This window comes from Schistocerca piceifrons, chromosome 6 (assembly GCF_021461385.2).
Source record: "Schistocerca piceifrons isolate TAMUIC-IGC-003096 chromosome 6, iqSchPice1.1, whole genome shotgun sequence".
In the NCBI taxonomy this organism is placed as follows: domain Eukaryota; kingdom Metazoa; phylum Arthropoda; class Insecta; order Orthoptera; family Acrididae; genus Schistocerca; species Schistocerca piceifrons.
This window is the reverse complement of record NC_060143.1, coordinates 594,819,234-594,833,948: the sequence shown is the minus strand read 5'-3', so window position 1 is coordinate 594,833,948 and position 14,715 is coordinate 594,819,234. Positions and strand designations below refer to the sequence as shown.

The following is a 14,715-nucleotide window of genomic DNA, read 5'->3' as shown; positions in this document are numbered from 1 at the left end:
GAGAGACTAAAAATTGTTTTTATTGTACTACCTTGTGTGACTGTCTCCCTTTATTTGGAAACATATTGTCATTTCTGCGTAACATTTTTATTTATTTTCTGTAACTGTCTTGCAGTTTGGATTGATGTTGCATTTATCAAGTTGTGACAGGTAGCATATAACATCTGAGGCTTGAAAACATTTGAGCACTGAACTGTAAGTTGCAAATTTATGCAAAAAAAAAGTTTGTTTTTGCCATATTATAAGCTATTGTAACACCTACAAAGTTTATAGTAATAACATTTACATGAATGAAAAGTGTAGACTACATAACTTTGGTGCACACAGCATTGATCTTGAATTAATTTGTACTTTCATAACACAATTTCTGTGTGTCATTGTTTTTGAAAGCTGGAAAAGATGGACAAAGGTACATGCAAAGAATTTTTCAGAATCCAGCATGGTTATTTTACAAATAAATATTTAATGATGAAACATACCATTGGTCTTATGTATAGCAATTGCAGAAACTGTTTTTTGTGTGTGTGTGTGTGTGTGTGTGTGTGTGTGTGTGTGTGTGTGTGTGTGTTTTCTGATGAAGGCCTGTTTGACCGAAAGCTTCATTTGACAGTCTTTTTGTTGTGCCTACCTGTGACTCATCATCTCCGCTATGTGGCAATTAACAGCTATCCTTTTCATAATATTGTCATTATTCCAGCCTGGATTTTCCATTGTTTAAAATTGCTCTTGAGTTACCTGACGAGTTTCTGGATTATGACAGCGATTTTTGGAAGCTGATTACCCCAAAAACACTGCAGTGCCTGTCGCTTGTAGTCATCTAGCCTTCCACAAGGTCACCTCTACAGCACAGTATTCTCATCCTCACTCTTGTCATATGCACTCTTTAGATGTGATATGCAAAGGTATAATACCACTGCTTGTCTTGAAGTCTCTTGATGACCCCACTCCTCTCCTGAGTATTTCACAAAAAGCCATACTAGTAAGTAAAATTGCTATAGAATTTCATACTTGAAACACTTTCAGCTGGAATATAAATAAAAATACTAACAATTTGGTTGCAAATGTTATTTCCTAAACTGCCAGAAATCCTGCTTATACATAGTCTGTCATCTTCAGAGTTGACTTTTTCAGTGTCTTCAGATAACTAATGAACAGTTTCATTGTTGGTTAAGCTGTATCTTGCTCAAATATACCTGCACCATCTAGTAACCAGTTCTTGAACATTGCCCTCCACTGAGCATTCCATTTGCATTGGAAGCATAACACACACGTGATTGAAAGAAAACAACAAGAAAGCTCGCCCATAAAATTATTGGCAATGTATTTGCAGGCCAGCCGTGCCATTATTATGAGTGTCAGCCCCATAGTCTTAATTTTGGTATCTGTAAGGAAACAGTCATTTGTATCAATATAATTCTTTAAAAATACGAAGGTGTAGTAATTCTTCAGTTTCTTTGACATTTGAGCTCTTATATGTCATCTTTCATGTGTAATTGTGCAAGAGAAATGAAAGGCGATGAAACTGCTTCCACATCTACATCTACATCTACATCTACATCTACATGGATACTATGCAAATCACATTCAAATGCCTGGCAGAGGGTTCATCGAACCACCTTCACAATTTTCTATTATTCCAATCTCATATATTGCGTGGAAAGGATGAACACCAATATCTTTCCATACGAGCTCTGATTTCCCTTATTTTATCATGCTGATCATTCCTCCCTGTGTAGATTGGTGTCAACAAATATTTTTGCATTCGGATGAGAAAGTTGGTGATTGGAATTCCGTGAGAAGATTCTGTCACATCGAAAAATGCCTTCCTTTTAATGATCAGCATAAATATAACATTGTTCGCAGCTGTATTTTAACCATCATTCTATGTCTGTTGAAACAAGTTATTAGTAATTTGTTGCAATTGTAATCTGACTGTTTTGGAACTTCTTTTTCATACATTTAGAAAGTGTAAGCACTGTTGTGCAGATGGCACATAAATTAAATAATGTATATGTCGTCTGTGTAACAATGCTTATACTTTGTAAATGACACATGGTAGCTCCAGAGATATCAAATTACTGTCACAACAAATTAACTACTAACTTGTTTCAATAGATACAGAATGACAGTCAAAATGCAATTGCCAACAATGTTATATGTACGTCAGTTTATGTAGATAACATACATGTCGCATGGTAATGGCAGTATTATCCACAGCGGACCTGTAGCGAAAGTGAAAGAAATAAAAATTAATGTCACACTGCAGCAAGTCCAGACACTCCTTAAAAATATGTCATTTGCTGGTGTGCACTACGCTACAGCTCCTATGGAACATAAATAATGTATATAATCTGCACCTGTGGTGCAGGGGTAATGTCTTTGACAAGTCATCAAAACATCTTGGGTCTTCGGTTTTTACCCTATTCAATGCTTAAATTTTGAATAAAAATCAGCAGTGATGGTGGCCAAAGACTTTCCATAGAAGGCCGTAGGCCTTGTCAAAGAGGACGGAGGAGTGGAAAGAGTTTAAGAGCAATATTTTAGCCTTGGAATGGGGAATTCCCCTAAAAAGCAGAAGAATCAGTGGGCACAATGGCAAGATGATGCAGAAGGCACTGGAAACTACTACATGAAAGACACGTGATAGGTATCCACAAGATTTGGGACCTGTAATTGAAAAGGTGTTATTACGATCCCTCCATTGGTAAAATATTATGGATTAGTACCCCATTTGGATGCCGAGCAGGAGACTGCCAAGAGGTAATTCAACATGTGAAAAAATTGAGTAACCTAGGAAAAGGGTAACATTCCACAAGACAGTGTGTGGAAATTCAGAAGTTTGAGTGTTGTGGGAAAACTAGAAATGAAATGCAAGCCACCATCTAGATATAGTGAGGGTCAGTGAAGTGAAATGTAAAGACAGTAAGGATTTCAGGTTAAGCAAGTACAGGGTAATATCTAAAGCTCAGAAAATTGTGTAACAAGAGGAGGATTAATAATAAATAGGAAGATAGGGCAGAGAGTGAATTACTGTGAACAGCTCAATGATAGTGTTGTCGTCATCAGAATTGACAGTGAGCCAATGCCAACAATGGTTCAGGAATACATCTTGACATTACAAGCAGAAGATGAAGAGAGGGTGAAACTATATGAGGTTATTGAACATATATTTCAGTGTGTAAAGGGAGCAGATGATCTTATAATCATGTGTGACTAGAAAAATATGGCATGAGAAGAATTCAGAGTAATGGGAGAATATGAGCTTGATATTTTTACTGTAGATGATGTATTGAGGAAAGAATTTGCACATTTATAAGACTTATAACACTAACGTGCTGTGAAATAAACTAATGTTGCCCTCTGAGAGGATTTCAAAGTTCAACTGTGCATGTGTCTAATGGAAAAGGGTATCAGACTATAATTTCGAATTATGTGAAATTGACAGTAAAACCAAACGGGCCTTAACGTTGGGAGTAAACAGAAGTGGTAAAATTATAAGTGAATGAAGAAAAATGAACAGTCACCAGCCTAATTAAGCACATTAATTTGGAAATATATATTTGAGAAAATTGGATATTAGTTATTGAAATTACTTTGAGGATACAAACTGACACAGTGCACTCTGTACTGTGTTTAGCAGCAGTTACTAATGATGACCACAATCATTCAGACTGAAACATCACTGCATGAAGTGCAGAAGTAATTTTGGACATGAGGGGCTCCTATCTTGATGGACATGAATAACATCTTAAATAAATACTAACAAAGAGATAGAGGGGCTGGCCAGTACTTACCTCGGCTCAGTATAGCCGATAGATACACATAAAACACATAAAACAGAACCGAAAATTTACGCTCCTAGCTTTCGGAACTAATGTTCCTTCATCGAGGAGGAGAGAGGGGAAAGAAAGGGAAGAAGGGAAAGGAGATTCAGTTACTCACAACCCAGGTTATGAAGCAACAGGGAAAGGAAAATAGGGAGGGTAGCAAGGATGGAGGCATGGTTGTCAGAGGGAAGCCAAAGATCTTTGTGTATCTATCGGCTGTACTGAGCTAAGTACTGGTCAGCCCCCCTATCTCTTTGTTAGTATTTGTTTCACATCTCATATGAGATTTTCCATTAATCATTAACATCTTAAATACACTGTTTAAGCTCCTCTGCATATAGCAGTTTTCCTTAGCAACAGTAATAGTTCATTTTTTTCTTAATGGGAGAACAATATGATGGGGACCCATAAATTGGTATATTTTCACTAGCCAAGGTTCTTTGATTGTTGCAAAAGTAAAATCTCTAAAAGCTAATGATTCACTTAAATTACTTTGCAAGGTAATAAAGTGCAATGCTGGGCTTAATTAACTTCAAAAGGGACACATTCATGATGTGTACCAAAACTACACTATCTTTGAAAATGTGCATAACTTCACTTCTAATAGTACTACCACAAATCAGTTCATTAAAGATTTAATCACCTGTGAAGCAGGTATTCTTGGCAGTAATATTTACACAATCTTGCACTGTAATCTTACAAAACTACATTTTATAAAAAAAAACTAATGATACTTTATCAAAAGAGTATACAACTTCTTTTTTATGGTTTTAGCTTAAGGTTTTCACTTTCCTATTGATTGATCTTTAAATTTTGGTACTTAAAATTCCTACCTTAACAATTTCACTTGGAGTAGTCCATAAACAAAGCATCCAAATTTTACGTCAACTTTAGCTACTTCTTTTACTTTAGACAAAAAATCTCTTTTAAATGCATGAATGCTAGAATTGCTCATTTAAATCAGGATACTCGGTTTTAGTAGCACTTAGGTGAGTACACTGCTTAGTTTCCTGATCAGGATGAAGTTATGGTTTCAAACATGAATTGATGTTTTTTTGTGATTATTACTGAAACAATACACAAATTAAGTGGTCCATGCCAATATACATTACATAATTGATTGCATGAAGTCTGTGAGGCAGTGGCGAAGAGTAGTGGCAGGCGAAATGGCGGCTAACTGTACTCACGGCTCTTGATGTGTGAATGCTCTATAAAATCTCTTCTTGGCATCGGATTTTTAACACGTTAGAGCTATTCCATTATTCCGTGAATACGAAACAATAGCCAGATCCACATCTGAAGCAAATCCCTTCTAATGCAGCTTCCAATTGCATGTCATAGCACCATCAAGGTGTTCTGTGCTAAGGCTAGCCACACACTGCATGCTGTTCACACAAAGGATCCGCTCTGTTCGACCACCGAGCCCACCTTTTACATTGCACCGTGCCACTTTCGTTGTGGAGGGGCTTCCCTAAATCATTTATTTGTTACCCTAATCATGAACCAGCTTTTAAAAAACATACTTCTTTCATAAACATATTCATATTATAATAATGTAAAATTTCAATATATTCTTTTGCTTTTTTTATATCCACATTAAAAAACTTAAATTTTCTTGCCATACATCGAGTTCAAACAACACAGAATGCACACTTCATAAATTGCAGATACATAGTTACTTAAAATAAACGTACTCCTAATGTAAGTGTTACAGACTCATAAATTTACAGAAAGCTTTTGACAACGTTGAGTAGAAAATGCTCTTTGGAATTTTGAATGTAGTAGGGATAAAATACTGACAGCGTAAGTTTATCTACAAATTGTACAGCAAAACAGGCTGCAGTTCTAAGAGTCAAATGTGAGAAAGAGGCAGTATTGAAAAGGATGTGAAAAAAAGTTGTTGCCTTTCTCTCATGCTATTCAGTCTCTGCATAAGGCAAGCAGCAAAGGGAACCAAAGAGAACTATGTAAAGAAAAGCAAAGTTCGGGGAAAGTAAATAAAATCTTTGAGGTGATTCTTCAGTTTCTCTCAGCGTATTTCTTGCTCGAACAGTCCACAGGTGTACTACCAGTCCATAGTGTCCAACAGGCACAATATTTCAGCAATCAGACATGTCGCCATCGTCGGGTGCGCGACGCCACCACAGACGCCGACGCCAGCATCTCAGTGACCGCCGACAGGCGACCACAGAGAGAATGCCTCACAGGGGGTGGGGATTTAAGGTGGCCACCTGCCCTCAGAAGCTCAAATCGTCAGCACACCTGACGATGGCGACATGTCTGATCACCGTAATATTGTGCCCGTTGGACACTATGGACTGGCAGTACACCTGTGGACTGTTCGAGCAAACACTTGCAGGTTCATTGGTGACATTGTGATTTTATTAGAGATTGCAAAGATCTGTTGAATTGAATGGATGGAAGTACTGAATCAAACTGGGGAGAAAAGGAAATGTATGGTAAAACTTGTGTAAAAGAAGGGTAGGTTGATAAATCATCCAGAGCCATCAAGGAATAATCAATAATGTAGTGATGGAGGTAAGGGGGATGGGGAAGTTAAAATGTGTAGAGAGTGAGTAAACATCAGATGGATGTAGATAGTTGTAGTTTTGCAGAGATAAAGATGCTTGTACAAGGTAGACCAGTTTTCCAGTTGAAGACCATAGCAGCAACAAGTATAAGCAAACACATCAGTCATTGTGAGAATTCAGGTAAACCATTGTCATTGGAAATGTTTTACATTCATGGCAAAGTGCAATTACTTCTGAAGTATTGAATTACAGGGTAGTGAGTCTTCTGGAAACCTGTAATTCTCGGGGAATTCCATAAAATGTCAGGGAATTCTGTGTTTTTAACCTAACATTGAAATTTTAATTTTATTGAGTTTTATAAATCACAAATTTTAAAATATTTAGTATTTCAAAGTGTGTTAATTATATGGATATTATTACACATAATTTATTGGTGTTTAAAAATTGCAGTCGAACTACTGCTTATGGGTATAATGTTGGAGTTTTGAGCTCAGTTCCTGTGCTTGCAGAAAAATGATAATGAATTCAGGATAGATCTAACTTTTTGCAAGTTCACAAATTATTGTTTTATCATCCATACATGTTTCACCACAGTTGTGGCATCCTCAGATGAGTTTTTATTATTTTCCTTTTATTTTACATTGTATGTGTCCTAAGGCTACCAACCAAAATCAGCCACCGGTCTAAATTAGGACACCTTGTCACCACTGTAATATTTTCCTATTCCTTAGCTGTGACAAGCTTGTTTTGTGTATCAGACAAGTTTTTGTGTAGTTGAGCTGTGCGTTTTCTCCTGTTCGTTTGTAAATTCTGTATTCTATTATGTTGCTGTGGCTTGGACACTTGTTTCACTGCACAAATTTACATCTTTGATGCACTTGTGACTGTCAGAAGAATGTCAGACACAAATTTGTGCAGTGAAATGAGTGTCCAAGACACAGCAACTTGCTACAAATTTTGATCTGCATCTCTCTATCTCTCTCTGTGGATGCTCGTTGATATCAGTTGTAAACTCTTTTTTTTTAAAAAAAAAGAACATCTGAAGGTCTAACATGGCCACTTGGATTTTGGGCCAATTGATTTATTTTGTGGCTCTGTGTAGGGAACCGGAAAAGATTGCAGGGAAGCTAAGCAGTCAACTGCCAAGATTTAGGCTCCTGTAGCCCATTGTAACTGCATTTACATAGTACTGTGTGGCACTCTTGCATAATTTTCTTCAGTATAAAACCAAAATGTGAAACCAAGAGAAAGTCTCCTTGCTAGATACCAGTCCAGATCTAGAAGGAATTTCAAATCTCTTCTCTGAATTTCACTTTGGAGATGGTGTCAGTCAAGGTCTGTTAGATCATTGCTGTTCTTTTGGCATACCAACTCATTTCTTTCACAATTTGGAACAGTACAGTTTGATCGTACATTTTTCCTGTTACAAAGCTGTGACTGTAGCTGATCAGGAAGCAAGTACATAATATATAAGCATTAGAATTAAAACCAGAAAGCCTATTTATTGCGTGTATTAAGTCGTCTTCATATACTGTGTCCTATAATGTGTCATTAGTTATGTAGAAGACTATTACTGTTTATAGCAAACTTTCTGGTTTTCATTGTGCAACCCGCCTGTTACATACCCACTTTCCAATTGGCTGTATTCACAGTTTATTAATAGGATAATTGTACGACATATCAACACCTTGAAAATGGCCTGTAAAACTGAAATTAGCCAGTCGTGCAAGATATAATAAAGTGGATACGGGTCAAAAACATTTGATGTGGAATACTTAAAAACATCTTTACAAATACACGGCTGTGCTATCACACATTAGGAAAATGATTGAGGCCGTTGCGGCTGTCTGTACAAGAGATTCATTCTGAAAGAGTCTGATGTCTCTGCACTAACAAGGAAATGGCCAGACCTGCCAAGTTGAAACTCCCCCCCTCCACCCCCCCCCCCCCCCCACTCGTAGTCAGTGATGGTTAAAATTGACATGCTCTTTACTGGCATTATTGTGTCCATCCTTATTAGAGAAGGCGGCTGGATTTATACAGATCCCAGTTCATGCGTAGTAGTCTCTAATTCCAAGCATCTAACATATGTTGCAGGTATGTATCCACGTTTTCCTGATGAAGGCAGTACATACTTTTTAAGGTAAAGTTGAATACCACACCTGTAGATAAAACACCCATTTGTGACCACATATCTACTTGCTCAATGCTGTATTTTTATGCTGCTGCACGATCATCAGATACCTGTGTTTACATCTTTCACTGGAACTACAATTGCTGCCATGTGAAGAAGTCCCTCCACTATAACTTGCAGCAATGGTACTGTAGGGAGAAATTCACCATTTCTTATATATGACTCTTGACTAGACAGAATTTGATATTCAAACAGTGAAAAATCTAGGATGGAATATAACAATATTATAGAAGGAAAGTTGCCGCTCATCATATAGGGAAGTACTGAGTCGCAGATACACAAGAAAGACTTTCACATATAAAGCTTTCAGCCAGTAAGGCCTTCGTCAAAAGCACACACACACACACACACACACACACACACACACACACACACACACACACAGAAACTGCAGTCTCAGGCAATTGAGATGCATGATGGGAGTGGAGAGTGGGTGGGGGTAAGGAGGAGGCTGGGGCAGGGTGGGAGAGGGATAGGTCAGTGGGGGTGGTGGACAGTGCAGTATTGCAGGCTAGATGGAGGGCAGAGGAGAGGTGGGGGGAAGTAGTGGAAAAGGAGAGAAGTAAAAAGACTGGGTGTGATGGTGGAATGATGGCTGTGTAGTCCTAGAATGGGAACAGCGAAGGGGCTGGATGGGTGAGGACAGTGACTTAACGAAGGTTGAGGCCAGGAGGATTACGAGAACATAGTATGTATTCAAGAGAAATTCCCACTTGTGCATGTCAGTGAAGCTGGTGTTGGTGGGAAGGATCCATGAAGCACAGGCTGTGAAGCAGCCATTGAAATGAAGGATGTCATGTTTGGCAGCATGATCAGCAACAGGGTGGTCCACTTGTTTCTGGCAACAGTTTGTCAGTGGCCATTCATGCAGACAGACACCTTGTCGATTGTCATGCCCATATAGAATGCTGCACAGTAGTTGCAGCTTAGCTTGTAGATCACATGACTGGTTTCATAGGTAGTCCTGGCTTTGATCGGATAGGTGATGTTTGTGACACGACTGGAGTAGGTGGTGGTGGGAGGACGTATGGGACAAGTCTTCAATCTAGGGCTATTACAGGAGTATGAGCCATGAGGTACAGGGTTGGGAGTAGGGGTTGCATAAGGATGGATGAATATATTGTGTAGGTTTGGTGGATGGCGGAATACCACTGTGGGAGGGGTGGGAAGGAGAGTGGGCAGGAAATTTCTCATTTCAGGACATGACGAGAGGTAGTCGAAACCCTGGCGGAGAATGTAATTCAGTTTCTCCAGTCTTGAGTCATACTCAGTCACGAGGCAAACACTCCTCTATGGCCAGACAGTGGGGTTTTGGTAGGTGGTGTGAGACTGGAAAGATAAGGCATGGGAGATTTGTTTTTGTACAAGGTTGCGAGGATAGTTATGGTGAGTGTGAAGGCTTCAGTGAGACCATGAGTATATTTCGAGAGGGACCGCTCATCACTGCAGTTGCCATGACCACGGCTGGCTAGGCTGTACGGAAGGGACTTTTTGGTATGGAAGGGGTTGCAGCTGTCAAAGTGGAAGTATTGCTGGTGGCTAGTAGGTTTGTTATGGGCAGAGGTACTTATGTAGCCATTATTGAGGTGGAGGTCAACATCTAGGAATGTTGTTAGTTGGGCTGAGTAGGACCATGTGAAGCAAAAGGGGGAGAAGTTGTTGAGATTCTGGAGGAATGTGGATAGGGTGTCCTCATCCGCGATCCAGATTGCACAGTTGTCATTAATGAATCTGAACCAGGTTAGGGGTTTAATATCCTGGATGTTTAGGAAGGATTTCTCTAGATGTTCCATGAAAAGGTTGGCATAGGATGGTGCCATGCAGTTGCCCATAGTCGTACACCGGATTTGTTTGTAGATGATGCCTTCCATTGGATGTTGGAAAAAGAAATATTCAATAGTAGTAAGGACCTGGGCATTGGAAATGTTAGTGTAAAGGGAGGTGGCATCAGTAGTGCCAAGCAGGGCACCATTTGGTAAAAGGACAGGAACTGTGGAAAGTTAGTGGAGGAAATGGTTGGTATCTTTTATATAGGAGGGTAGATCCCGGGTAATAGGTTGAAGGTGTTGGTCTGCAAGACCAGAGATTCTCTCAGTAACCGAACACAATGTGGCATCCTGCATGGTTAGGTTTATGGGCTTTAGGAAGCATGTAGAAGGTAGGACTGTGGGGAGTGGTAGGGGTGAGTAGAGATGGATTCCGGGACAGGTTCTAGGATGGGCCTAAGGATTTGAGGAGCGACCGGAGATCCTTCTGGATTTCTGGAATGGGTCACTTTGGCAAGGTTTGTGGGAGGAAGTATCTGATAGCTGACTGAGGCCTTCCGCCAGGTAATCCTTGTGATTCAAAATAACAGTGGTGGAGCCTTTGTGAGTAGGTAGGATTATAAGGTTGGGATCAGTTTCTAGATGGTGGACTGCAGTTTTTTCTGCATATGTAAGGTTAGTTAGCATATTGAGGGATTTGGAGAATGATGGTGAGGCAAGGTTCAAGTTTAAGAAATTCTGGAAAGTTAACGGGGTGATTCGGGGACAGCGGGGATGGATCATGGTTGGATGGAGGAGTGAACTGAGTTAGGCAGGGTTCAATATTGGTCTTTGGATGAGTCTGACTGGTAGGGTTGGTGGTGAAAAAGTGTTTCCACTGTAGGGAGTGGGAGAAGAAGAGATGATCTATAACAAGTCCTGCATGATTGATTTTGGAAGTGAGACGAAAGATGAGGCCTTTGCAAAGGACTGATGTTTCTGTGGGGCTAAGGCTTCCATAGGAATGGTTCATTACTGTGTTATGGGTCTGTTTAGGTTCTGGATTCTTTGTGGTGATGGGAGGGAGTTCTGGAGGGTGGGGTAAGAGTAGTAGGTCTGCGAGGCTGGGTGTGTCAGATATGAGGGGACATGTGGGAGGTTTGGTGGTTGTTTTAGATGTGGTGGACAGTGGTACTCAGAGGTGGGAGTAGGAAGTGAGCAGAGTGGAGAGCTTTGTAAGGTGGCACTGTGCATGTTGCTCAAGTTCCTGCAGGGCAAGAGTTTCAATGTGCGTTATGGGTCCCAGGAATTTGGAATTGCATAGCAGAAGAATTTTGCGGATGGGGAGAAGGTACTGCAAGGAGGTTTGGTCTTGGTTGACATGGTTTTCAGGACTATGTTGGTGAGGGCTAAGGATTGGTGGAATGTGAACAGGTAGAGGTCATTGTGTAAGGAAGATTGGCAGCTGGAGATGGGTATTTTGATGGTAAGGCAGCTTGGGGGGATTCCATGAGCCAAGCAGCAAAGTGTTAATATTATGTGGGACTGGGTTCTGGCTAGGGATAAGAAAACTTTTCTGTATTGACACAGATGAGAGGAGCAAGGATCCATGGTGGTGGAAAAAATTACTTAAATAATGAAGATTTACTTTCAAAAAATTTCGCAAAAATACACCCAGATACATGTGAAAATTCATGAAAAGGATGAAATGTATGCAAAAGGGGGAAACGAGATGAAATCTGAGGGAGTTAATGATAGCGAAAGGTGAAAACTCATTAAAATTGGCTTGAAATCACAAGGATCAAAGTAAAGATTATATATGATTTACCAAACGGGAAAGTGCTAGTAGATATGCACCATAAAAACACACACACACACACACACACACACACACACACACACACACACACACACACACAAAAATAACCATACACACATATACAGACACAAGCAGACATATTTAAAGGCAAATAAATATGTCTGCTTGTGTCTGTATATGTGTGGATGGATGTGTGTGTGTGTGTGTGGGGGGGGGGGGGGGGGGGGGTTTAATTGTGCCTATCTACCAGCACTTTCCCGTTTGGTAAGTCAGCGAATCTATGTTTTTAATATATTTTTCCCATGTGGAATGTTTCTTTCTATTTTATTTATATCTAAAGATTATATATTAATATAATGGAAGGAAACATTCCACGTGGGAAAAATTATATATAAAAACAAAGATGAGGTGACTTACCAAACAAAAGCGCTGGCAGGTCGATAGACACACAAACAAACACAAACATACACAAAAAATTCAAGCTTTCGCAACAAACTGTTGCCTCATCAGGAAAGAGGGAAGGAGAGGGGAAGACGAAAGGAAGTGGGTTTTAAGGGAGAGGGTAAGGAGTCATTCCAATCCCGGGAGCGGAAAGACTTACCTTAGGAGGAAAAAAGGACAGGTATACACTCGCACACACGCACATATCCATCCACACATACAGACACAGGCAGACATATTTAAAGGCAAAGAGTTTGGGCAGAGATGTCAGTCGAGGCAGAAGTGTAAAGGCAAAGAAGTTGTTGAAAGACAGGTGAGGTGTGAGTGGCGGCAACTTGAAATTAGCGGAGATTGAGGCCTGGCGGATGACGAGAAGAGAGGATATACTGAAGGGCAAGTTCCCATCTCCGGAGTTCGGATAGGTTGGTGTTGGTGGGAAGTATCCAGATAACCCGGACGGTGTAACACTGTGCCAAGATGTGCTGGCTGTGCACCAAGGCATGTTTAGCCACAGGGTGATCCTCATTACCAACAAACACTGTCTGCCTGTGTCCATTCATGCGAATGGACAGTTTGTTGCTGGTCATTCCCACATAGAATGCATCACAGTGTAGGCATGTCAGTTGGTAAATCACGTGGGTGCTTTCACACGTGGCTCTGCCTCTGATCGTGTACACCTTCCGGGTTACAGGACTGGAGTAGGTGGTGGTGGGAGGGTGCATGGGACAGGTTTTGCATCGGGGGCGGTTACAAGGATAGGAGCCAGAGGGTAGGAAAGGTGGTTTGGGGATTTCATAGGGATGAACTAACAGGTTACGAAGGTTAGGTGGACGGCGGAAAGACACTCTTGGTGGAGTGGGGAGGATTTCATGAAGGATGGATCTCATTTCAGGGCAGGATTTGAGGAAGTCGTATCCCTGCTGGAGAGCCACATTCAGAGTCTGGTCCAGTCCCGGAAAGTATCCTGTCACAAGTGGGGCACTTTTGTGGTTCTTCTGTGGGGGATTCTGGGTTTGAGGGGACGAGGAAGTGGCTCTGGTTATTTGCTTTTGTACCAGGTCGGGAGGGTAGTTGCGGGATGCGAAAGCTGTTTTCAGGTTGTTGGTGTAATGATTCAGGGATTCCGGACTGGAGCAGATTCGTTTGCCACGAAGACCTAGGCTGTAGGGAAGGGACCGTTTGATGTGGAATGGGTGGCAGCTGTCATAATGGAGGTACTGTTGCTTGTTGGTGGGTTTGATGTGGACGGACGTGTGAAGTTGGCCATTGGACAGGTGGAGGTCAACGTCAAGGAAAGTGGCATGGGATTTGGAGTAGGACCAGGTGAAACTGATGGAACCAAAGGAGTTGAGGTTGGAGAGGAAATTCTGGAGTTGTTCTTCACTGTGAGTCCAGATCATGAAGATGTCATCAATAAATCTGTACCAAACTTTGGGTTGGCAGACTTGGGTAACCAAGAAGGCTTCCTCTAAGCGACCCATGAATAGGTTGGCGTACGAGGGGGCCATCCTGGTGCCCATGGCTGTTCCCTTTAATTGTTGGTATGTCTGGCCCTCAAAAGTGAAGAAGTTGTGGGTCAGGATGAAGCTGGCTAGGGTGATGAGGAAAGAGGTTTTAGGTAGGGTGGCAGGTGATCGGCGTGAAAGGAAATGTTCCATCGTAGCGAGGCCCTGGACGTGCGGAATATTTGTGTATAAGGACGTGGCATCAATGGTTACAAGGATGGTTTCCGGGGGTAACAGATTGGGTAAGGATTCCAGGCGTTCAAGGAAGTGGTTGGTGTCCTTGATGAAGGATGGGAGACTGCATGTAATGGGTTGAAGGTGTTGATCTATGTAGGCAGAGATACGCTCTGTGGGGGCTTGGTAACCAGCTACAATGGGGCGGCCGGGATGATTGGGTTTGTGGATTTTAGGAAGAAGGTAGAAGGTAAGGGTGCGGGGTGTCGGTGGGGTCAGGAGGTTGATGGAGTCAGGTGAAAGGTTTCGCAGGGGGCCTAAGTTTCTGAGGATTCCTTGAAGCTCCGCCTGGACATCGGGAATGGGGTTACCTTGGCAAACTTTGTATGTGGTGTTGTCTGAAAGCTGACGCAGTCCCTCAGCCACATACTCCCGACGATCAAGTACCACGGTCGTGGAACCCTTGTCCGCCGGAAGAA

General features: G+C 41.2%; 1 protein-coding gene across 2 annotated transcripts in view; it reads left to right on the top strand.

Moving 5' to 3' along the window:
- Nucleotides 1-14,715, top strand: part of LOC124802856 — a 223,877-nt gene that overhangs the window by 188,879 nt on the left and 20,283 nt on the right. The window lies entirely within an intron of this gene.